Genomic DNA, 23,554 nt, shown 5'->3' with positions numbered 1-23,554 from the left:
TGATGCACTATCAATGACCACGGAAGCGAGGTTGTAATCCGAACTGAAGGCTTAATAGACAAGATGTTTCCCCCAGCAGCTCAGGTACAGAAAGGAAGCTGCGGGGGATACACGGGCTCTTATACCCCGCCTTACTGGGCGGAGCTACCTTACAACTATAACCAATGGATGGCAAGTGTTACATACCACTGGACCAATGAGCAGCGAGCCTTCTCCACCAATGGTGTCTCGGGATTGTTAGGTACAATAGTACCTCTAGTCATACTACCACATTCAGGCAGGGTAATCAGCCATTGCCCACCCTCAGCTGCCCCGTGCGAAGGCAGTGATGCGTCGCCATCTTCTACCGCGGCAGTCCCTGAGGTGCAGGCGCGCCCGCTGTAGGGAGTTTCCACCCAGCAACAAAGAAGAAGCAGGCGACATATTTCCAAGCTGGGACTTGGAGGAGAACGTGGGGCGGGGGTGGTGATGGTTTTTCCCGATCCCCTGCTGCCCTTGCCGTTCCAGGTGGGGGGAGTTAGGAGACAGGCGGCTGACGGTGAGATTCGCAGGATAAATCGCCTCACACGGTTTGTGTGAGTCAGGTGACAGGAACTGTGCAAGGAAATTAGTGCCGCAAGCTGTGACCAGACCCTGTCTTCACTCTGCCTCAGAGCACTCGCAAGCAGAAGAATTTGGGAGCCGGGATCATTTAGTGCTGGGGGAAACCCGGGACACCCGGTCTACCCCGATGAGGAACACCTTGCAGTCAGATCTGAAATTGTGGATGGCCAAACTGCGTTATCAGACGCAGCTCAGGTAAATCACCAAAATTGTCACCGCAGTTCATGAACTGTTACCGAGACGTTAATCACAGAACCTTCCTGCGGAGAAGGAAGCCAGTCAGTGATGGCTCTTAGACAGGGCCACCCAGTTACCAAGATGTTCCTTCTCAACTCTTCATCCAATTCCTTTTTTGAGATTTAATACTGAATCTGCTTCCACTGTCCTTTCAGGCCGAGTATTCCAGACAACAGCTCCCTGGATCAAAATTAAATTCTCCACATCTCCCTGAGACAATTTTTGCCAATCGCTTAAATCTGTGCTTAATGGTCACTGGTCCTGCTGGCAGATAGTTTCTCCTTGTCTACTCGATCAGAACTCTCTACGAGTTACAACGCCTCAGTTAAATTTCCCTTAACCTTCTCTGCTCCGAGAACAGCAATCCCAGCGTCTCCAGTCTCTCCACGTGCACTGGGGTCTCTCATCCCCAGGGAACATTCTTAGTAAATCGCCCTCCAAGACTTCAACACCATTTGTCAGAAGGTTTAAATAGTTTCGAACTTACTGAGGACAGCCATTGGCCAGTGCCTGTACCCTGGTCAGTCGTCTCCCCCTGGGGGGAGGGGGGTTAGGTGGGTGTCGATGTCACGGGGATTATAGCTGGCTTGCGCCAATTGCAAGTCTGCACCAGTCTTCAGGGCAACGCATGCTGTTTCCTGACCCCCACAATGCTTCTTTTAACTCTTTACGCTCTGCAGGACAAAACATAATAAATGGACATCTCTTTTTCTCACGGATTGCACGATGCAGCTTTTGTCCTTACTGAGTCTGCCTCACACCATGGTCTAGCCCAGAGGTCAGTGACTGACCAGTGCTAATATTGATCAGTATTCACCTACTTGGTGGGATGTGTTAGCATACCGGATCACGCCCAGGGTTTGTTACGCTATCGGACCAGACCCCAGGTTTTGTTAGGATTTACAGTGCAGAAGGAGGCCATTCGTCCCATCTAGACTGCACCGGCTCTTGGAAAGAGCACCCTACCCAAAGTCCACACCTCCACCCTATCCCCATAACCCAGCAACCCCACCCAACACTAAGGGCAATTTTGGACACTAAGGGCAATTTATCATTGCCAATCCACCTAACCTGCACATCTTTGTGACTGTGGGAGGAAACCGGAGCACCCGGAGGAAACCCACGCACACACGGGGAGGATGTGCAGACTCCGCACAGACAGTGACCCAAGCCGGAATCGAACCTGGGACCCTGGAGCTGTGAGGCGATTGTGCTATCCACAATGCTACCGGGCTGCCCACTAGTTTATTGGGTTAGGGGGATAGGGTGGAGGGGAGGGCTTAAGTGGGTCGGTGCAGACTCGATGGGCCGAATGGCCTACTTCTGCGTTGTATGTTCTATGTTCTATATTTTGTTAGGTTACTGGACCAGACCCCAGATTTTGTTAGGAGACCGGACCAGGCACCAGGTTTTGTTATGATACTGGACGAGGAACCCCAAACAATTTGCAACGTGTGAAACTGTGAGGAGAGGATATTGCACCCCAGGAGTGATGATTCTGACCAATAGGCATCTCTTATTTAAACAAACATTGATTTAAACACAGAATTAATCACATTAACATCAAAGAAATAACTTTACCATTAACCGTTAAACAGTTCTTAAATAAAAGGAAAAAACGTGAACTCACTATCCACACCTGTCACTATATATTTTCCAATTAAACAACCCACACATTTCAATGTCCACTCATTCATAAATAAAATTAGCAATCAGGGTTATTTGCTGAGCTCTGTGCAGATGTTTGGAGAGTGGCCCTTTCAAGAACAACCTGAAAATCTTTCTGTCTTGTCACACTCAAATCCTATGGCAAAACTGCCAAAAACTACGGAAAGACCTGCCTCCTCCCACTAATTACATCATCTGCATCCCACTAAGATGTCCCGTGACCTGATTAGCTATGACTAAGCATAATCTCTCCAATTATCTACACTCCAGGGAACCTCCAGCAATCAAAACAATGTTCCATTAGCCTCTGTAAACAAGCAAAGTAAATGGTTAAAATCAATGATTACCTCACCTTTTACGACCCCTTAATCACAACTATAGCAGACATCCTGCTTATATTGTTTGAACCCATTGATTTTTAATAATAGTACAGGCACAAAATATAAAATATGATATTTAACAGTTTACTACATCCATCACAGATGTGACATCAGCTACCAGCAGTGGCCTGATCACTACATGAATATGAAGAGACAGCTGGGGATAGGAATTGCATCATTATAGGAAAAGGAAAAAATGTGCAGTGTCACGGGGAGAAGGTGAGGGAGCGGCACTAGGTAATCTGCTTCTGCAGAGAGCTACCACGGACAGGGTGGGCTGAAAGGCCTCCTTCTGTGCCATAACCATTCTACGATTCTACTCTGACCAATCGGAAATTGTGTTAGCGCTTTGTATCCGTCCGTTCAAACCTCGTTGCCCCTTTTCATTCAAGTGGACAATTTCTCAAGGCTCCAGCGTCTCAACTCCTCCCCCCCCCCACCCCCCCCCCCCCCCCCCCCCCCACCCCCCCCCCCCCACCCCCCACCCCCACCCACCTCTCTCCAGTTGTGTTGAGCTGAAATGAATCCACTGACTTCAGTTTTCCATCTCCACTGATTTTGAGAGTCACAGGATAGAAAGAACATTGAACCTTTAGGGAACACAGAGGGTGGATTCTGCAGAATGTTGCCAGGTTTGAGGAGCTACAATTACGAGGAGAGGCTGGAAACTGTTTTCACCGGGGCGGAAGGGCTAAGAGAAGATTTAATAGATCTTTAAAAAATATCCTGAAGTGTTCTGACAGTTTTAATCGGCAAACGGTTCTTTTACATAGAACATAGAACAGTACAGCACAGAACAGGCCCTTCGGCCCTCGATGTTGTGCCGAGCAATGATCACCCTACTTAAACCCACGTAACCCGTATACCCGTAACCCAACAATCCCCCCATTAACCTTACACTACGGGCAATTTAGCATGGCCAATCCACCTAACCCGCACATCTTTGGACTGTGGGAGGAAACCGGAGCACCCGGAGGAAACCCACGCACACACGGGGAGGACGTGCAGACTCCACACAGACAGTGACCCAGCCGGGAATCGAACCTGGGACCCTGGAGCTGTGAAGCATTGATGCTAACCACCATGCTACCGTGAGGCCCCTTAGTTTTTTTTTAAAAAGGGAAATGAAGTGTCCACACCCTGTAGGTCGAAACAAAAACTAACGTTATCTTACAATAACTATTACCTACGGCTTCAATAGTTCCCCACAGGGTCTTCTCTTGTTGGTGCCTGACTGGCCGACCCTATTTATCCAGGGCCAAATATTGTTAAGGGTCCCACGCTCCCTGATCGGGGGAGCTTGTATTCTGCAAGATCCACGGGGTAGTTAATTATCCCTACCCCGTTATAGCCGTGTGGGTTACAACAGGTCACAAAGGGGCAATCAATCTAAAATGTTGACTGGCAGGCTGAGGAGACAGGTTAAGAGAGATTTCTTCACATGGGGTGTTGTTGGAGGGTAGAAGGCACGATCGTGGGGAGAGACCATTCTGCCGCTCAAGGAACAAGATAAATAATTGAAGTTGAGAGAGATAAAGGAATGTGGAGTGACCTGGAGGGAGAGAGAGAGAGAGAGCAGGGCGGTGGGAATAGGTTTATTTAAACGGAGATAGCGTGCATGGCAAGATTGGCTGAATGGTCTGTGCTGTAAATTGTAAGTGCTCTATTGGATGTAATAATAATAATCTCTATTGTCACAAGTAGGCTTACATTAACACTGCAATGAAGTGACTGTGAAAAGCCCCTAGTCGCCACACTCCGGCGCCTGTTCGGGTAGACAGAGGGAGAATTCAGAATGTCCAATTCACCTAACAGCACGTCTTTCGGGACTTGTGGGAGGAAGCCGGAGCACCCGGAGGAAACCCACGCAGACACGGGGAGAACGGGCAGACTCCACACAGTGACCCAGCGGGGAATTGAACCTGGGACGTTGGTGCTGTGAAGCAACAGCGCTAACCACTGTGCTACCGTGCCGCCCATAGTGGGGGTTCAGCAATTGTAATGTCATTGAATGTCAAGGGCAATGGTTCGATATTCTCTTGTTGGGGAAGGTCATTGCTTGTATTGAGTGTTAGCAGAATAGGGACACAGGAACTCAGGGGCTGGTTTAGCTCACCAGGCTAAATCTCTGGCTTTTAAAGCAGACCAAGCAGGCCAGCAGCACGGTTCGATTCCCGTACCAGCCTCCCCGGACAGGCGCCGGAATGTTCATTTCATTTTCAGTGTACCACAGGTAAACAATCAAGTCAGAGGAAATACAGCGGGAGTTACTTTCAGGAGAGCAAGACAAGGCTGAATGGCGTCTGCTTTAATGCCTGGAGTATTACAGGTAAAACGGATGAGTTAAGCATTGTGCTACCGTACCGCCCAGTACCTTTGACCCCCTTGTTGGCAATAATCTATCTACTTCAGCCGTAAAAATATCCATTGGCCTGCCTCAGCTTCTGTCTGAGGAAACTAGTTCCAAAGACCCACAGACCTCAAAGAGGAGATTTCTCCTCAGTTCTGTCTTAAATGGGACCCACTGGGCGGGATTCTCCGCCCTGTCACACCAGTTGTTGGTGGAGTGTGCCTCCCCGGCTCATCCCTGTGAGGTGCACCCTGCACACGACCTTCCGCTGCATCAGCAACAACCTCACACACCAGAGTCCAGGCGTTTACCCTCCGCAGCACTCACACCGCAATCACTCCTCCAGCGCCACCCCCAGCTCTTCCTCCCACCGTGCCTCAACCCCCTCCATGGACACCCCAACCCCCTCCAAATTCCTCCTGTAAATCTCCGAGACGACCTCCCTCTCCAACGCCCCGCTGACAGTACCACCTCCAGCAACGAGTAGGGAGACGCTATCGAAGAGATCGGGAAGACCTTCCTCGCAATGTCCCACACCTGCATATACCGGACTCTCAAACCGCGGCAACCCAAACTTCTGGTCAACATTAATTCTGTAAAGTTCTCCATTGCAAAGGGAAGCAAGGAGAATATTTCATCGAGGTGCTTCGAACCAAGAAGGATTTTAATGAATAAGGAGGTGTTGTCTCCGATGGTTGAAGGGCCTGCCAACACAGACACGATCAACTGAATGGCAGCACTGTCAGAGGGTCAGTACTGAGGGAGTGCCGCACTGTCAGAGGGTCAGTACTGAGGGAGTGCTGCACTGTCAGAGGGTCAGTACTGAGGGAGTGCTGCACTATCAGAGGGTCAGTACTGAGGGAGTGCCGCACTGTCAGAGGGTCAGTACTGAGGGAGTGCTGCACTGTCAGAGGGTCAGTACTGAGGGAGCGCAGCACTATCAGAGGGTCAGTACTGAGGGAGTGCTGCACTGTCAGAGGGTCAGTACTGAGGGAGTGCCGCACTGTCAGAGGGTCAGTACTGAGGGAGTGTCGCACTGTCAGAGGGTCAGTATTGAGGGAGTGTCGCACTGTCAGAGGGTCAGTACTGAGGGAGCGCTGCACTGTCAGAGGGTCAGTACTGAGGGAGTGCCGCACTGTCAGAGGGTCAGTACTGAGGGAGTGTCGCACTGTCAGAGGGTCAGTACTGAGGGAGTGCCGCACTGTCAGAGGGTCAGTACTGAGGGAGTGTCGCACTGTCAGAGGGTCAGTACTGAGGGAGTGCCGCACTGTCAGAGGGTCAGTACTGAGGGAGTGCTGCACTGTCAGAGGGTCAGTACTGAGGGAGTGCCGCACTGTCAGAGGGTCAGTACTGAGGGAGTGTCGCACTGTCAGAGGGTCAGTACTGAGGGAGTGTCGCACTGTCAGAGGGTCAGTACTGAGGGAGCGCTGCACTGTCAGAGGGTCAGTACTGAGGGAGTCCTGCACTGTCAGAGGGTCAGTACTGAGGGAGTGTCGCACTGTCAGAGGGTCAGTACTGAGGGAGTGCCGCACTGTCAGAGGGTCAGTACTGAGGGAGTGTCGCACTGTCAGAGGGTCAGTACTGAGGGAGTGTCGCACTGTCAGAGGGTCAGTACTGAGGGAGTGCCGCACTGTCAGAGGGTCAGTACTGAGGGAGTGCCGCACTGTCAGAGGGTCAGTACTGAGGGAGTGCGGCACTGTCAGAGGGTCAGTACTGAGGGAGTGCTGCACTGTCAGAGGGTCAGTACTGAGGGAGTACTGCACTGTCAGAGGGTCAGTACTGAGGGAGTGCTGCACTGTCAGATGGTCAGTACTTGTTGAGTGCCGCACTGTCAGAGGGTCAGTACTGAGGGAGTGCCGCACTGTCAGAGGGTCAGTACTGAGGGAGCACTGCACTGAGGGTCAGTACTGAGGGAGTGCCGCACTGTCAGAGGGTCAGAACTGAGGTAGTGCTGCACTGTCAGAGGGTCAGAACTGAGGGAGTGCTGCACTGTCAGAGGGTCAGTACTGAGGGAGTGCCGCACTGTCAGAGGATCAGTACTGAGGGAGTGCCGCACTATCAGAGGGTCAGTACTGAGGGAGTGCCGCACTGTCAGAGGGTCAGTACTGAGGGAGTGCTACACTGTCAGAGGGTCAGTACTGAGGGAGTGCAGTACTGTCAGAGGGTCAGTACTGAGGGAGTGCTGCACTGTCAGAGGGTCAGTACTGAGAGAGTGCTGCACTGTCAAAGGGTCAGTACTGAGGGAGTGCCGCACTGTCAGAGGGTCAGTACTGAGGGAGTGCCGCACTGTCGGAGGGTCAGTACTCAGGGAGTGCCGCACTGTCAGGGGGTCAGTACTGAGGGAGTGCTGCACTGTCAGAGGGTCAGTACTGAGGGAGTGCTGCACTGTCAGAGGGTCAGTACTGAGGGAGTGCGTCACTGTCAGAGGGTCAGTACTGAGGGAGCGCCGCACTGTCAGAGGGTCAGTACTGAGGGAGTGCCGCACTGTCAGAGGGTCAATACTGAGGGAGTGCTGCACTGTCAGAGGGTCAGTACTGAGGGAGTGCCGCACTGTCAGAGGGTCAGTACTGAGGGAGTGCTGCACTGTCAGAGGGTCAGTACTGAGGGAGTGCGTCACTGTCAGAGGGTCAGTACTGAGGGAATGCCGCACTGTCACAGGGTCAGTACTGAGGGAGTGCTGCACTGTCAGAGGGTCAGTACTGAGGGAGTGCCGCACTGTCAGAGGGTCAGTACTGAGGGAGTGCCGCGCTGTCAGAGGGTCAGCACTGAGGGAGTGCCCCACTGTCAGAGGGTCAGTACTGAGGGAGTGCCCCACTGTCAGAGGGTCAGTACTGAGGGAGTGCTGCACTGTCGGAGGGTCAGTACTGAGGGAGTGCCGCACTGTCAGAGCGTCAGTACTGAGGGAGTGCTGCACTGTCAGAGCGTCAGTACTGAGGAAGTGCTGCACTGTCACAGTGTCAGTAATGAGGGAGTGCTGCACTGTCACAGGGTCAGTACTGAGGGAGTGCTGCACTGTCAGAGGGTCAGTACTGAGGGAGTGCTGCACTGTCAGAGGGTCAGTACTGAGGGAGTGCCGCACTGTCAGAGCATCAGTACTGAGGGAGTGCTGCACTGTCAGAGCATCAGTACTGAGGGAGTGCTGCACTGTCAGGAAGTCAGTACTGAGGGAGTGCTGCACTGTCAGAGCATCAGTACTGAGGGAGTGCTGCACTGTCAAAGAGCATCAGTACTGAGGGAGTGCTGCACTGTCAGGAAGTCAGTACTGAGGGAGTGCTGCACTGTCAGAGGGTCAGTACTGAGGGAGTGCTGCACTGTCAGAGGGTCAGTACTGACGGAGTGCCGCACTGTCAGAGGGTCAGTACTGAGGGAGTGCCGCACTGTCAGAGGGTCAGTACTGAGGGAGTGCTGCACTGTCAGAGGGTCAGTACATAAGAACATAAGAACATAAGAACTAGGAGCAGGAGTAGGCCATCTGGCCCCTCGAGCCTGCTCCGCCATTCAATTAGATCATGGCTGATCTTTTGTGGACTCAGCTCCACTTTCCGGCCCGAACACCATAACCCTTAATCCCTTTATTCTTCAAAAAACTATCTATCTTTACCTTAAAAACATGTAATGAAGGAGCCTCAACTGCTTCACTGGGCAAGGAATTCCATAGATTCACAAACCTTTGGGTGAAGAAGTTCCTCCTAAACTCAGTCCTAAATCTACTTCCCCTTATTTTGAGGCTATGTCCCCTAGTTCTGCTGTCACCCGCCAGTGGAAACAACCTGCCCGCATCTATCCTATCTATTCCCTTCATAATTTTAAATGTTTCTATAAGATCCCCCCTCATCCTTCTAAATTCTAAATTCCAACGAGTACTGAGGTAGTGCTGCACTGTCAGAGGGTCAGTACTGAGGGAGTGCTGCACTGTCAGAGGGTCCGTGCTGAGGGAGTGCTGCACTGTCAGAGGGTCAGTACTGAGGGAGTGCCGCACAGTCAGAGCATCAGTACTGAGGGAGTGCTGCACTGTCAGGAAGTCAGTACTGAGGGAGTGCTGCACTGTCAGAGGGTCAGGTCTGAGGGAGTGCTGCACTGTCAGAGGGTCAGGTCTGAGGGAGTGCCGCACTGTCAGAGGGTCAGTACTGAGGGAGTGCTGCACTGTCTGAGGGTCAGGACTGAGGGAGTGCTGCACTGTCAGAGGGTCAGTCCTGAGGGAGTGCTGCACTGTCAGAGGGTCAGTACTGAGGGTGTGCTGCATTGTCAGGAAGTCAGTACTGAGGGAGCGCTGCACTGTCAGGAAGTCAGTACTGAGGGAGAGCTGCACTGTCAGAGGGTCAGTACTGAGGGAGAGCTGCACTGTCAGAGGGTCAGTACTGAGGGAGTGCTGCACTGTCAGAGGGTCAGTACTGAGGCAGTGCTGCACTGTCAGAGGGTCAGTACTGAGGGAGTGCCGCACTGTCAGAGGGTCAGTACTGAGGGAGTGCTGCACTGTCAGAGGGTCAGTACTGAGGGAGTGCTGCACTGTCAGGGGGTCAGTACTGAGGGAATGCTGCACTATCAGAGGGTCAGTACTGAGGGAGTGCTGCACTGTCAGAGGGTCAGTACTGAGGGAGTGCTGCACTGTCAGAGGGTCAGTACTGAGGGAGTGCTGCACTGTCAGGGGGTCAGTACTGAGGGAATGCTGCACTATCAGAGGGTCAGTACTGAGGGAGTGCTGCACTGTCAGAGGGTCAGTACTGAGGGAGTGCTGCACTGTCAGAGGGTCAGTACTGAGGGAGTGCCGCACTGTCAGAGGGTCAGTACTGAGGGAGTGCTGCACTGTCAGAGGGTCAGTACTGAGGGAGTGCTGCACTGTCAGGGGGTCAGTACTGAGGGAATGCTGCACTATCAGAGGGTCAGTACTGAGGGAGTGCTGCACTGTCAGAGGGTCAGTACTGAGGGAGTGCTGCACTGTCAGAGGGTCAGTACTGAGGGAGTGCTGCACTGTCAGGGGGTCAGTACTGAGGGAATGCTGCACTATCAGAGGGTCAGTACTGAGGGAGTGCTGCACTGTCAGAGGGTCAGTACTGAGGGAGTGCTGCACTGTCAGAGGGTCAGTACTGAGGGAGTGCCGCACTGTCAGGGGGTCAGTACTGAGGGAGTGCCGCACTGTCAGGGGGTCAGTACTGAGGGAGTGCCGCACTGTCAGAAGGTCAGTACTCAGCTCTCTCGTTTCCAGTATTTTGAGTGAGATATCAGCAGATGGTTTGTCTGTTCTTTCTGGTCGATATAAAAAGAGATGGGATATTTATCCTGGTTGAGATCCGTATTTATCACCCACACACCTAAAAATAGGCTGTTTTCTACCCTGTAAAAGTGGTGACACTGAAATTTGCATGATGTGCTGACAACATGAAAAACACGATAGAAAAGGGAGTTATCTAATCATAGCACATCTCAGAGGCTATTCTGCCCAACCAGACTGTGCCCATCCCTCCAGGGAGCTGCGTCTCACTCCTCTGCTCCTTCCCCATGACCCGCTAATCTTCTCCTCTTCCCTTTTTCAAGCGACTTATCATAAATCAAGGGGGGGTCCAATGAATGAAAAGAAGAATCTATTAATAAGAACAAGTGTTTCCAAGGTGCCTGGTTACACCTCACCAGACCCTCTCTCCGTGTCCTGGTCGGTTCCTGGAGTGGTTGAGCGCTCAGTAGCAATTAGGGATGAACCACATATGCTGGCCCAGCCAGCGACACCCACATCATAGAATTTACAGTGCGGAAGAAAGCCATTCAGCCCATCGAGTCTGCACCGGCCCTTGTTTTGTGAGGGTCACGAAGTATCCAGCACAAGTCTTCAGGATACAAAGAAATAACTGCAACACACAGCAACAGACTGCAACACACTGCAACAGACAGCAACAAACTGCAACAGACTGCAACAGACTGCAACACACAGCAACACACAGCAACAGACTGCAACAGACTGCAACACACTGCAACACACTGCAACAGACTACAACACACAGCAACAGATTGCAACACACAGCAACAAACTACAACTTCCCTTACTGCTCACTCCTCTCTCTCTGCTGGTTCCAAACTGGCCAGCTCTATTTATGCAGGGAGTCTGCTAATGATTTCTTCGCCCCCCTCGTTGGGGAAGCTCATACTCCCATAGGATTGTGGGATTGTCATTAGTCCCCAGCCATTGGTAAGCAGGCAGGTTATATCACCTTGGAAAGAGCACTCCACCTAAGCCCACAGCTCCACCCTATCCCCGTAACCCAGAAACCCCACCTAACCTTTTTGGACACGAAGGGCAATTTAGTGTGGCCAATCCACCCAACCTGCACATCCCAAGAACGAATTTGAAAAACCCACCAGCCTGTCCTGCAGCGCATTCCAAATCCTGAGCCACTTGTGTGAGAAAGTCCTTCCTGATTTCGCTTTTTTATTTGCTAATCAGTCTAAATCTGTGTCCTCTGGTTATGAACCATTCAGCCAGTGGAGACAGTTCTTTACCTAAACCCTTCTTTATTTTCAACACCTTCTATCAAATCTTCTTTTCAAGGTTGATACAAATGGCTGGAAACCTGGGCAACACAAGAGGAGTAGAGGTGAGGGGGCCCATTCACAGGTTAGCTCATCAACCCAGACTCAATCTCCAGTCACTCTCCACCACACTGGGATTCCTGCTGAATGGATCCCGGTTATCGCGTCTGCCCCCTCACCTCACGCCCACTGCATGAGTTGATCATTCTGTGTCGCAAATGAGATATTGGCCCTGTCTTAATCTCCTGCCACTTTGAGCTTGTCAGAAATTTACATAGAATTTACATGGAATTTACAGTGCAGAAGGAGGCCATTCAGCCCATTGAGTCTGCACCGGCTCTCGGAAAGAGCACCCTACCCAAGGTCTACACCTCCACCCTATCGCCATAACCCAGTAACCCCACCCAACACTGAGGGCAATTTTGGACACTAAGGACAATTTATCATGGCCAATCCACCTAATCTGCACATCTTTGGACTATGGGAGGAAACCGGAGCACCCGGAGGAAACCCAGGCACACACGGGGAGAACGTGCAGACTCCGCACAGTTGCCGAAGCCAGGAATCGAACCTGGGACCCTGGAGCTTTGAAGCAATTGTGCTAACCACAATGCTACCGTGCTGCCAACACATGTATTTTGTTGCTGGAGCAGTGACATCGCTGGCCCCGTGCCGCTTCGCAAATCACCAGCTCCTGCTGAAAGCTACACTGGCGTAAATGGCATTAGCACAGATGTGACCTGCTAATCTCATCACAGTGTGAACAAATCCGTCTGAGCGAGCAGCATAAAGATTAAAATAACGGGTTAGAGTCAGCAAACCTTGATTAACAATGGAATCCAAACAACTCCACTCTTTGCCACCCCGGGTTGAGTGTCTGACAGAGTACAGGAGGGAGATAGAGAACCTAGTAGCGTGCTGTAACGACAACAATCTCTCCCTCAACATCAGCAAAACTAAAGAGCTGGTCATTGACTTCAGGAAGCAAAGTACTGTACACACCCCTGTCAGCATCAATGGTGCCGAGGTGGCGATGCTTAGCAGCTTCAAATTCCTCTGGGTACACATCACCAACAATCTGTCCTGGTCCACCCACGTCATCGCTACGACCAAGAAAGCACAACAGCGCCTATACTTCCTCAGGAAACTAAGGAAATTCGGCATGTCCACATTGACTCTTACCAACTTTTACAGATGCACTATAGAAAGCATCCTATCGGGCTGCATCACAACCTGGTATGGCAACTGCTCGGCCCAAGACCATAAGAAAGTTCAGAGAGTCGTGAACACAGCCCAGTCCATCACACAAACCTGCCTCCCATCCATTCTCTCTGTCTACACCTCCCGCTGCCGGGGGAAAGCAGGCAGCATCATCAGAGACCCCTCACACCCGGCTTACTCACTTTTCCAACTTCTTCCATCGGGCAGGAGATACAAAAGTCTGAGAACACGCACGAACAGATTCAAAAACAGCTTCTTCCCCGCTGTCACCGGACTCCTGAACGACCCTCTTATGGACTGAACTGATCTCTTCACACAACCTCTCTACTCAGCAGCACTACACTCCGTATACTTCACCCGATGCCCGCGTCTATGTATTTACATTGTGTATTTACGTATGTCCTATGATTTTCACGTAAGGAACCGTCTGTCTGGACTGCACGCAGAACAATACATTTCACTGTACCTCGGTGCAGGTGACAATAAACCTGAATCCAAATCCAAAACATCCTCTCCATCGGCAATGGCACCCACCTCTGTCTCCATAACATCGCCTGAACCCAGACTGCGCCCCAACCTCAGCTGATCTGCTGCTGAAACCCTCGCCCACGTCCTTGTTACCTCGAGGCACTCCTGGCTGACCACCCGTGAAAATCTGAGCTCATCCAAAACTCTGGCCGCGATTTAACCACCGCGGTGCGCCCGGCTCAGACCTGGGCGCACCAGTTAAATAGCGGGAATGGCCAAAATCTGGGCCATTGCCTCGGCATAGGGATTTTGCACAGTATTTAGAGTACCCAATTATTTAATTTTTTCCAATTTCGGGGCAATTTAGCGTGGCCAACCCACCGACCCTGCACATCTTTGGGCTGTGGGGGGTGAAACCCACTCAGACACGGGGAGAATGTGCAAACTCCACACGGACAGTGACCCAGAGCCGGGATTCGAACCCGGGTCCTCAGTGCCGCAGTCCCAGTGCTATCCACTGTGCCACATGCCACCCTCACTTCACTGCAGAGTTAATGCAAGCCTACTCGTGACAATAAAGATTATTATTATTATTATTATTAAAATCGAGGTTCACGCCAGGTGTAAATCCGTGTGCTCTCCCACTACGTCTCGGTGTGTCCCCGGGATGCATATCAGAGTGGGAGGCAGTCAGCTGCTCTCCGCGCCCTGTGGCCTTTGATGCCCTTGGCGGACGCCCCCTGGAGGGCCTGGAGTCGGAGGGCCCTGGCCAACTTACCGGTGTCACCGTGCCAGGCCGTTCTGCCCACTGCCCTCGAGATGTGCCGGCCCCATCTCCAGGCCCGTGCCTCACAGGTTTAAGGCCTCGGTTCCCTGGTATCCCGTTCCCTACCGTGGCCCTTTCCTGTTTATTATGGGCTATCTTCTCCTGCAGGGACAAAGAGAGGGCATCGTGAGCCGCATGCCTGATGGGTCAGGGGGGGTCTCTCGCAGATGGCATGTGTGGGCACCGCACCTGGACATGGAGGGGTTGTGCTGGTGGGCGATCGCGGGGGGCGTTCTGAGGAACAAGCGTGAAGATCGGATGTGGGGAGTGCGCGGTGTCAGCTGGTGATTTGTGAGGGGGGGACTTTGGGAATCTGAGGGGTGGCAGACGGAACTGATGCCAGGAGAGAGGGGGCAACTTACCCTTGCAGCTCGATGGAGGTCGTTGGTCTTAGAACATAGAACATACAGTGCAGAAGCAGGCCATTTAGCCCATCGAATCTGCACCGACCCATTTAAGCCCTCACTTCCACCCTATCCCCGTAACCCAATAACCCCTCCTACCCTTTTTTGGTCACTAAGGGCAATTTATCATGGCCAATCCACCTGACGTGCAAGTCTGGTCATGCTGTCCGCACTGACACTACCTCCCAGGCAGCATTGCTGACCCTGCTCCTGCGCCTCCAACCCCCTCGGGGGAATAGGATGTCCCGTTTCGCATCCACAGCGTCGAGAAGCCTGGCCTCGCCATCGGCAAAGCGAGCAGCAGGTCTGCGCGCTGCCATGTGTGTGTGTTGACTGGGAGTGAGTGTTGAGGGAGTGTTTGAAAGCAGCCCCCTCTGGTAACGGCGAGACGCTGAGGCGGTAATCTGCCGCATCAGACGACGAGACAGCCAGTAACGGCGAGACACTTGTTTGGGTTCATTTTCGGTACTAAGTACCGTTAAATACGGGTCGCAATCTCGCCAACACGGCTGTCGAGAAACACCCCATCAATCCCGCCCGAAATGACACATAGAAATGTTTCTGTTAAACTGTGCCCTCTATGTCCCATCTCCCAATCACCCATCACTCCCTGTGATCACTCAACCACATTACATGATCTCACCCCCTCCCAATCTCTGTAACCTCCTCCAGATCCCCAACCCCTTGGGTATTCCGCGTTCCTCCATGTCTGGCCTGGTTTCAATCCCTCCACCATTGACGGCCGTGTCTTCAGTGGTCTGAGCACCGTAGCTGTGGATTTCCCTCCTTTACCCTTTCCCCCTCTCTCCTCTCCGTTAACCCACTCCTTCAAACCTTCCTCTTTGTGCAAGCATCAGGTTACCTGCCCGACACTCCCTTCATGTAGCTCAGAGTCAGAACTGTCTTTGGGAATCGCTCCCGAGGAGTGGGACGTTTTGACCAGGCTAAAAATTGTTGCTGGAGTAATTTCGAGGCAGCTGCAACACAGGTTAGAAGCAGAAAAGAAAGACTTGCATTTCTATAGCCCCTTTCGGAAGTCCCAAACACGCTTTACGGTCAATGAAGTACTTCTGAAGTGTTGTTCTGTAGGAAACACAGATGCCAACTTGCGCACAGAAAGCTCAGATAAGCAGCAATCAGACAACGACCCATTAATGTGTTTCATCGATGTTGTCTGTGGAATGAATATTGGCCAGGACAGCAGTAACAGCAACAGGAACAAAGGGAGGGCACTCAACGGATTCAATGTCAAAAGGTTGGGAATCAATAGGCAGATGAAAAGAATCGAAGGCCAGCCAGTTCATCCTGAATAAATGAAAACAACGACCGCTGTCACATCGGGAGGACAAACTGACCTTCCACGGTCAACCCATTGTCAAACAGATTGTCCGTGGGTCTCATCAGGCTCTCGTTCCTCGCGAGGAAAGGCCATTCAGCCCATTCAACCTCCTGCTTTCACAGGCGGTGTCCAATCCATCCGTTCCTGAGGGGAGTTTCAGTCTACTTTCCATCACGCTCTCCCTCGACAATTTCCAAATGTGAGTGAGTTATCCTAACTCGCCGCAAGTGTGTTTGGTCATCACAGCAGCGCTGTGTTTGACAGTCCCTCCTGCGAAGCACCTTGGGATATTTTGCTACATGACAGGCGCTACATAAATGCAACTCGTTGTTGTTGATCCCTTTATCTCTTCCCTTTGCTCGCCCACGAAGCTCGGTATCATGTGTAATCTGAAAGGTTCTGCCTGTGTCACCTTCCTCCCGATCTCAGATGGCAGATGAAATGAAATGAAAGTCGCTTATTGTCACGAGTAGGCTTCAAATGAAGTTACTGTGAAATGCCCCTAGTCGCCACATTCCGGAGCCTGTTTGGGGAGGCTGGTACGGGAATTGAACCCGCGTTGCTGGCCTGTCTTGGTCTGCTTTCAAAGCCAGCGATTTAGCCCTGTGCTAAACCAGCCTCTTAGATGGCGAATCATCGCGGCCAGAGGTCGGTCTGATCCCATGAGCGACTCATAGAATTTACAGTGCAGAAGGAGGTCATACCGTGGGCAGCACGGTAGCATAGTGGTTAGCACAGTTGCTTCACAGCTCCAGGGTCCTGGGTTCAATTCGTGGGTTCCCTCCGGGTGCCCCAGTTTCCTCCCACAGTCCAAAGATCTGCAGGTTGGGTGGATTGGCTACGCTAAATTTCCCTTATGGTCCAAGAAAAGGTTAGGTGGGGTTACGAGGATAGGGTGGAGGTGTGGGCGTGGGTAGGGTGCTCTTTCCAAGTCCCAGTGCAGACCCAATGGGCCGAATGGCCTCCTTCTGCAATGTAAATTCTATGATTCGGCCCATCGAGTCTGCACCGGCCCTTGGAAAGAGCACCCTATCTAAGCCCACACCTCTATCCCGTCCCCACACCTCCACCCTATCCCCGTAACCCCACCTAACCTTTTTTGGACACAAAGGGCAATTTAGCATGGCCAATCCACCTAACTTGCACATCTTTGGACTGTGGGAGGAAACCGGAGCACCCGGAGGAAACCCACGCACACACGGGGAGAACGTGCAGACTCCGCACAGACAGTGACCCAAGCCGGGAATTGAACCCGGGACCCTGGCGCTGTGAAACAACTGTGCTAAGCACTGTGCTAACGTGCCGCCCATCCGACTCGCCGGGTGACACCTGGACCATTCAAACTGCTCCTGTTGATGAGTACCTTTCCCGCAACCCCCCCCCCCCGCCCTCTGCCAGATCACCACCTCAAACCCAAGAGCTGTCACCGAGGAAGTAAGCGAATTGGCACACACCTCACCCAGCGTTTCCTTTCTGCACGACAGCATTAACTGCTCTGTAACTATCGACGAGCTCAATTACTTGCCTCTGAGAACCACCATAAATTTGTCCCTCGTCTACATTCACTCGGAGTTATGGCCTTACTGCTTCTGTTGGGTTTGCTGGACTTGGTTTGTAAAGAAATGGCTGGAATATATCTCCCTCCGCGGACATTACATTCATAACGCTGCAACTCCCAGGGCCATCCATCTTTAAAGGATTGGAATAACATTAGCCATTCCTTTAAATCTTCCGGCAGCGGGCTCAATGTGGTGTGTACAGCTTTTCCTTCTCACAGTTCATCTATCTACACCCCACCCCCCCCCCCAAGTTCATTTTCACAGTAGCTTCAAATGAAGTTACTGTGAAAAGCCCCTAGTCGCCACATTCCGGCGCCTGTTCGGGGAGGCCGGTACGGGAATCGAACCGTGCTGCTGGCCTGCCTCGGTCTGCTTTCAAAGCCAGCGATTTAGCCCAGTGTGCTAAACCAGCCCCTGCTGTTTAGCCCTTGAACAATCTGGAGGAACACTAATTGATAAAAGGGACTATCGGGCTGTTGAAGGACCATCTGATTGGCGAATGCTCTTTAGGGAAGGAAGTCTGCCAACCTTGCCCAGGAAGCAGTGGCGCAAGGGTGTTGTCGCCAGGCTCGTCATCCAGAGACCCAGGGTAATGCTCTGGGGATCCGGGTTCGAATCCCGACACGGCAGGTTTGAATCCAGTAAGAGTCTAACGATGGCCATGAAACCAGTGTCGATTGTTGTACAAAGAAAAGTACAGCACAGAAACAGGCCCTTCGGCCCTCCAAGCCTGTGCCGACCATGCTGCCCACCTAAACTAAAATCTTCTACACTTCCGGGGTCCGTATCCCTCGATTCCCAACCTATTCATGTATTTGTCAAGATGTCCCTTAAACATCACTATCGTCCCTGCTTCCACCACCTCCTCCGGCAGCGAGTTCCAGGCACCCACTACCCTCTGTGTAAAAACACTTGCCTCGTACATCTCCTCTACACCTTGCCCCTCGCACCTTAAACCTATGCCCCCTAGTAATTGACCCCTCTACCCTGGGGAAAAGCCTCTGATTATCCACCCTGTCTATGCCCATCATAATTTGGTAGAAACCCATCTGGTTCACTAATGTCCTTTAGGGAAAGAATCTGCCGCCCTTACCCAGTCTGGCCTCTATGCGCAATGCGGTTGACTTAAATGCCCTCTGAGTTGGCCAGAAAGCCACTCAGTTCAAGGGCAATTAGGGCTGGGCAATAAATGCTGGCCCAGCCCAGTGACGCCCACCTCCTGGGAACAAATACAAAACAATGGCCTGGCAAGCCACTTAGTTGTATCAAACCGCTCAGCACCACCTTCTCAAGGCCAACTAGAGATGGATGATTGAATTGAAACAAATGTACTAACTGCTGAAGAATGCAACATTGTTTCATTCATTCATCAGTACAAGCACAAGAATGCCAAATTTCAAACAATTACAACAACTTGTACTACAGGGGAAATCAACAGGGAGTGACAGACTCCCCAAGCTCCTGGGTAATTCAAAGAAGGCTTGAACATATTCCTTTAGTTTGCAGAGTCCTTGGGTGCGATTCTCTGAAATGAAGACAGAGTGTTCGCGCCGTCGTGAACGTCATTGCGCAGGCAGTAGCGATTCTGGCCCCCACATGGGGCCAGCACGGCGCCGGAGTGGTTCACGCCGCTCCAGCCTCCCTTCCCGGTGCCAAATGGGCACCGCCCCAAACCGCGCATGCGCAGTTGGGCCGCGCCGACCCGCAAATGCGCGGGGGGGGGGGACTTCCTCAGCTAGCCGGCCCCGAGGCAACATGGCGTGGTGGTTCAGGGGCCGGCCGCGTAATAAAATAGGGCCGGGGCTGGAGAGGCCGGCCCGGCGATCGGTGGGCCCCAATCGCGGGCCAGACCCCATCGGAGGCCCCCCCTCAGTGAAGGAGCGCTTTTCCCCGCCCCACAGGCCTCCCCCCCGGCTCTACGTGCAGAGTTCCCGCCGGCTGCGAGCAGGTGTGAACGGCGTCGGCGGCGGGACTCTGCCATTTCTGCGCAGCCGTTCGGCTCATCAAAGCCGGAGGATCGGCGGCCTGGCCGCGGACAGCAGCCTGCGACCGGCGCCGCGCCAATTCTCCACTCCTCGGGGAATCGCCTGCCAACGTCGGACCGGCGCTGCGGGAACAAATGGCGCGATTCTCCCATACGGCGCGGCATGGGAGAATCGTGCTGCTGGTGTATGCATGTTCCCTGGTGCTTCCTCCACGGCAATGCTTCGGCCAATCAGGGTTGACTTGCCAACCAATCAGCACCGCTTTGCTGACGCACCATAAATTGTTGCGAAGGTTTGAAATTTGGCATTGTTGTGTTTGGTCCTGGGGAGTGCAAGACGGAAGCTTCAACAACATGTCTCTCTTTTCAGCAAGGTTAAAGTTCTGTACCAAGTAACTATTCATGGAGGTATTCTGTTGTAGTCAGAGAGCCAGTGCAGTATTGTTGCACGTTTTGCTATGGGTGCAAAACGCGTTTATTGGGGTGTGTTAACTTGCCTCTGTTAAAGGCCGTGTGCTTAACACCACTAGGCTCTGTATGTGTATTTTTCAGCTCAGGAGTCGCCAGATGCCGTATAGACACCTCACAAATATTCCAAGGTCAGGTTCAAAGTAATAAAACGATGCACCGATTAGTAAGTTCCAAACGATCAATATTTATTATACAATTATAATAAATACGCATGCACACACTAAGGGACTAAGCTATGACTAAACTAAGCAATCAGAATACTTAACTAAACAGGAACAGGCAAGGTCAGGGAGCGAGGCCTTCGTCCCGGTCTTGATCTGCAACCTTCAGAAAGCGTGCTGGTCACTGGGGGTCTAGCGGACTTGGTTCGCGTAGCGAGCGTCGTATTGGCACTTACGGTTCGGCGGCTGGTGCTCAACGGCTGGAGTCAGGATACACGTTCAAGGTCTTGGTCAAAGCCGGAGCACGAAACAACAGACAGGACCATGTGTGGGGGTCTACTTTTATAGGGGTCCCCAATGTCCTTGCCTTTTCCTGGGCGGGCTTTACCTTCAGGTATCGATTGGATCGCTTCCAATCGATATCTTTTGAATTCCTCCAATGTGAGGGTCTTTCTCGATGGTGGGGGCGGTTTCTATAGTGGATACTTCTGGTGCCGCTCTGTCTGGACATCCACTCAAGTATCTTATTCAAACCCAAATGTTGCCATTGTGTGTGCCTAGATCTGGACTGCCTCATTAGTATGTAAAACGTTCTGCCATTATCACCTTTGGTTTGAGATCTTCCACCTGGCCAGAAACTGGTTTTGCTGCTTGCAAAATGCTAATGAGTGTTTGCAGGCTGTTTGCCTTGGCTAAACTGTTTTTCCCTGCAGTCTTAGCGATTCTCCATTTTGTTTAGTTCAGTGTCCATTTTAGGTGGCTACAGTGGCTACAGTATCAATTGGCCGAATAGCCTCCTTCTGCGTTGTCCAGGTTCTGTGACCCTGATTCTGTAACGCAGTGGCCACAGCGCGCACAGCAAGCTCCCAGCAACAGCAATATGACCAGTCAACATCTCTGGTCTTGTTGTTGGAAGATTAAATATTGAGCAGGGCACAGGACACTGGAGAATGGAGGTGATAAAAGGCGCCAGATCAATGCAAGACTTGTCTTTCACTCTCTTTAATGGGATTGATATCATGAAAGGGCGAATGTATCCTGGTGAGTCAGTGGGGAATAGAGGAGTGACAGAACAGCAGTGGGTTTTGAGAGGATGACTGTTCAAATTAACATTGACTCAGGTATTAAGTAGCAGGTTTATTAATGCTGGGTTTTAAAGTCATTATTATGATTGGACTGAATTGAGGATGAACTGGCATCTGTTTGTTCCTATTTTCAGAAGCTGGCGAGCATCTGGTTAATGAGAATGAAAAACAGCAGAATCACAGCGAATCACAGCCAGCCGCAAATCACAGCCAGGGGAGCGGAATCCCGAGGGAGCAGCCTGCCGAGATTCTGAGGGAAAAACACCCTCCCACAAATCCCGCAAAGATAACAAACAGGCCTCAACGTTGGGAGCCATGTTGGCCAAACCTTTGATTGGCATCTTTCAATGGGGCCATGAATCAGCAGGTCAAATGGGGGAGGGGAGAGGGAGGAGCAATGGGGGGGAGAGGGAGGGGGATGGGGATGGAAGAGGGAGGTGAATGGGGAGGGGAGAGGGAGGGAGATGGGAAAGGGGAGTGGAGGGGGGAATGGGGGAGGGGGAATGGGGGAGATGGGAAAGAGGGAAAGGGGAGTGGAGGGGGAGGGGGGAATGGGAGAGGGGAGAATGGGAGAGGGGAATGAGAGAGGGGGGATGGGGGAGGAGGGAATGGGGGAGAGGGGAATGAGAGAGGGAGGATGGGGGAGGAGGGAATGAGGGAGGGGGGAATGGGAGAGGGGGGATGAGGGAGGGGGAATGGGGGAGGGGGAATGGGGAGAGGGGAATGAGAGAGGGGGATGGGGAGGAGGGAATGAGGGAGGGGGGAATGGGGAGGGGGGATGAGAGAGGGAAGGGGATTAGGAAAGGGGGAGAAAGGGAAGGGGGAATGAGGAGGGGAAAAGTGGTGTGGGAATAGGGAGGGAGAATGGCGAGGGAGAACAGGGGAGGGAAGAGGGGGGAAAGTGGGGAAGGGAAAGAGGGGAATGAGAAGGGAAGATAGGGAATGGGAGGGGAAGCGAAACGGAAAGGGAAAAGAGGGAATTGTGTCGGGAGGAGTGGGGGAGTAATTTTTAATTGTGTTATAAAAGAGGAGAGAGAATTGAAGGGGTTTGAGGAAGGAATTTCAGATTTTCCAGCTTCGACGATTTGCCCACTGGTGGTGAGGCAATGAGACCGGAAAAATCACAGAATCAATGAATAGTATAGGAGGCCATTTGGCCCATCAAGCCCGTGTCAGCCACTTGAACAACATTCCAGTTAGTCCCACTCCTTTGCTCTTTCCCCATAACTGCAACTTGATGCAACTCCAATGTGAAGATATTATTAGATCTGAATCCATCGCCCTATCAGGGAGCATATTCCACACCCTAACCAACCTCCGTTACTTTTTCCCATTTTGGAAACATAGAAAATAGAGGCGGAGGAGGCCATTCGGCCCTTCGAGCCCGCTCCGCCATTCATATGATCATGGCTGATCATCAAGTTCAATACCCTGATCCCGCTTTTCCCCATTTCCCTTTATCCCTTTAGTCCCAAGAGCTATATCATATTCTTACTTGAAGTCTGAAGACCCGCACATCCAGACATAGGAACAGCTTCTTCCCCACAGCTACAAGACTCCTCAACGACTCCCCCTCGGACTGATCTGTTCCCTGTAAGAACACTATTCACGATGCCCTATGCTGCTCTTGCTTATGTATTTGCTTTGTTTGGCCCCTTATTCCGCACTGTATCCAATCACTGTTTGTCGATGTACCATTTGTCAATGTTCTTTGTTGATTATTCTTTTGTCTACTATGTACGTACTGTGCATGTTCCCTCGGCCGCAGAAAATACTTTTCATTGTACTTCGGTACACGTGACAATAAATCAAATCAAAATCAAAATCAATAATCAAATTACACAACGTTTTGGCCTCAACTACTTTCTGTGGGAGTGAATTCCACAGATTCACCACTCTCGGGGTGAAGAAATTTCTCCTCACCTCAGTCCTACAAGGTTTACCCCTCATTCTCAAACTATGATCCCTAGTTCTGGACTCCCCCACCATCAGGAACATTCTTTCTGAATCTACCCTGTCTAATCCTGTTAGAATTGTGTAAGTTTCTACGAGATCCCCTCTCACTCTTCTAAACTCCAATGAATATAATCCTAATCAATTTAGTCTCTCACAGATACATAAATGTGAAGATGCCGGCGTTGGACTGGGGTGAGCACGGTAAGGAGTCTGACAACACCAGGTTAAAGTCCAACATGTTCGTTTCAAACACTAGCTTTCGGAGCACTGCTCCTTCCTCGGGTGAATGAAGAGGTATGTGAGGTACATACCTCTTCATTCTG

At 51.8% G+C, this 23,554-nt stretch overlaps 1 protein-coding gene across 3 annotated transcripts in view; it reads right to left on the bottom strand.

Annotated features, from left to right (window-relative positions):
• Window positions 1–23,554, bottom strand: part of tmem198b (transmembrane protein 198b) — a 147,535-nt gene that overhangs the window by 104,427 nt on the left and 19,554 nt on the right. Inside the window, exon 2 of one of the 3 annotated variants that reach the window (XM_038790150.1) lies at window positions 1,328–1,514. The exons of the other annotated variants lie outside the window; for them this stretch is intronic. The gene's annotated coding sequence lies outside the window, so the exon portion shown is untranslated. The remainder of the gene's footprint in view (window positions 1–1,327; window positions 1,515–23,554) is intronic. 3 annotated transcript variants of the gene reach the window in all.

Source organism: Scyliorhinus canicula, chromosome 2, assembly GCF_902713615.1.
Source record: "Scyliorhinus canicula chromosome 2, sScyCan1.1, whole genome shotgun sequence".
NCBI lineage: Eukaryota > Metazoa > Chordata > Chondrichthyes > Carcharhiniformes > Scyliorhinidae > Scyliorhinus > Scyliorhinus canicula.
Note: the sequence above shows the minus strand (reverse complement) of the source record. Positions and strands in the feature narration are given on the sequence as shown.